Source organism: Abrus precatorius, unplaced genomic scaffold (genome assembly GCF_003935025.1).
Source record: "Abrus precatorius isolate BTA unplaced genomic scaffold, Abrus_2018 Scaffold1, whole genome shotgun sequence".
Taxonomy (NCBI): domain Eukaryota; kingdom Viridiplantae; phylum Streptophyta; class Magnoliopsida; order Fabales; family Fabaceae; genus Abrus; species Abrus precatorius.
In genome coordinates, this window is record NW_020874291.1 from 9,218,066 (window position 1) to 9,220,565 (window position 2,500).

Genomic DNA, 2,500 nt, shown 5'->3' on the forward strand with positions numbered 1-2,500 from the left:
TCTTGATACCCACCTTGGTGCCTCTTGATGCCCACCTTGGTGCCTCTTGATACCCACCTTGGTGCCTCTTGGTGCCCACCTTGGTGCCTCTTGCTACCCACCATGGTGCCTCTTGGTGCCCACCATGGTGCCTCTTGGTGCCCACCATGGTGCACCTTGATGCACACCTTGGTGCCTCTTGATGCCCACCTTGGTGCCTCTTGATGCCCACCTTGGTGCCTCTTGATACCCACCTTGGTGCCTCTTGGTGCCCACCATGGTGCCTCTTGGTGCCCACCATGGTGCACCTTCATGCACACCTTGGTGCCTCTTGATGCCCACCTTGGTCCCTCTTGATACCCACCATGGTGCACCTTGGTGCCTCTTGGTGCCCACCTTGGTGCCTCTTGATGCCCACCATGGTGCACCTTGATGCCCACCTTGGTGCCTCTTGGTGCCCATCATGGTGCCTCTTCATGCCCACCCTGGTGCCTACCTGGTGCGTTTTTATGCACCCTGGTGCCCTCCTGGTGCGTTTTTATGCACCCTGGTGCCCTCCTGGTGCGTTTTTATGCACCCTGGTGCCCTCCTGGTGCGTTTTTATGCACCATGGTGCCTACTTGGTGCGTTTTTCGCACCCTGGTGCCCTCCTGGTGCGTTTTTATGCACCCTGGTGCCCTCCTGGTGCGTTTTTATGCACCCTGGTGCCTACTTGGTGCGTTTTTATGCACCATGGTGCCCTCCTGGTGCGTTTTTATGCACCATGGTGCCCTCCTGGTGCGTTTTTATGCACCATGGTGCCCTCCTGGTGCGTTTTTCGCACCCTGGTGCCCTCATGGTGCGTTTTTATGCACCATGGTGCCCTCTTGGTGCGTTTTTCGCACCATGGTGCCCTCTTGGTGCGTTTTTCGCACCATGGTGCCCTCTTGGTGCGTTTTTATGCACCATGGTGCCCTCTTGGTGCGTTTTTCGCACCCTGGTGCCCTCCTGGTGCGTTTTTATGCACCCTGGTGCCCTCCTGGTGCGTTTTTATGCACCCTGGTGCCTACTTGGTGCGTTTTTATGCACCATGGTGCCCTCCTGGTGCGTTTTTCGCACCCTGGTGCCCTCCTGGTGCGTTTTTATGCACCCTGGTGCCCTCCTGGTGCGTTTTTATGCACCCTGGTGCCCTCCTGGTGCGTTTTTATGCACCATGGTGCCCTCCTGGTGCGTTTTTCGCACCCTGGTGCCCTCCTGGTGCGTTTTTATGCACCATGGTGCCCTCCTGGTGCGTTTTTATGCACCCTGGTGCCCTCCTGGTGCGTTTTTATGCACCATGGTGCCCTCCTGGTGCGTTTTTCGCACCCTGGTGCCCTCCTGGTGCGTTTTTATGCACCATGGTGCCCTCCTGGTGCGTTTTTATGCACCATGGTGCCTACCTGGTGCGTTTTTCGCACCCTGGTGCCCTCCTGGTGCGTTTTTATGCACCCTGGTGCCTACTTGGTGCGTTTTTATGCACCATGGTGCCCTCCTGGTGCGTTTTTCTGCACCCTGGTGCCCTCCTGGTGCGTTTTTCTGCACCATGGTGCCTACCTGGTGCGTTTTTCTGCACCATGGTGCCTACCTGGTGCGTTTTTCGCACCCTGGTGCCCTCCTGGTGCGTTTTTCTGCACCCTGGTGCCTACTTGGTGCGTTTTTATGCACCATGGTGCCCTCCTGGTGCGTTTTTATGCACCATGGTGCCCTCCTGGTGCGTTTTTATGCACCATGGTGCCCTCCTGGTGCGTTTTTATGCACCATGGTGCCCTCCTGGTGCGTTTTTCGCACCCTGGTGCCCTCTTGGTGCGTTTTTATGCACCATGGTGCCCTCTTGGTGCGTTTTTTTGCACCATGGTGCCCTCTTGGTGCGTTTTTATGCACCATGGTGCCCTCTTGGTGCGTTTTTCGCACCCTGGTGCCCTCCTGGTGCGTTTTTATGCACCCTGGTGCCCTCCTGGTGCGTTTTTATGCACCCTGGTGCCCTCCTGGTGCGTTTTTATGCACCCTGGTGCCTACTTGGTGCGTTTTTATGCACCATGGTGCCCTCCTGGTGCGTTTTTCGCACCCTGGTGCCCTCCTGGTGCGTTTTTATGCACCCTGGTGCCCTCCTGGTGCGTTTTTATGCACCCTGGTGCCCTCCTGGTGCGTTTTTATGCACCATGGTGCCCTCTTGGTGCGTTTTTCGCACCATGGTGCCCTCTTGGTGCGTTTTTCGCACCCTGGTGCCCTCCTGGTGCGTTTTTATGCACCCTGGTGCCCTCCTGGTGCGTTTTTATGCACCCTGGTGCCTACTTGGTGCGTTTTTATGCACCATGGTGCCCTCCTGGTGCGTTTTTTCGCACCCTGGTGCCCTCCTGGTGCGTTTTTATGCACCCTGGTGCCCTCCTGGTGCGTTTTTATGCACCCTGGTGCCCTCCTGGTGCGTTTTTATGCACCATGGTGCCCTCCTGGTGCGTTTTTCGCACCCTGGTGCCCTCCTGGTGCGTTTTTATGCACCATGGTG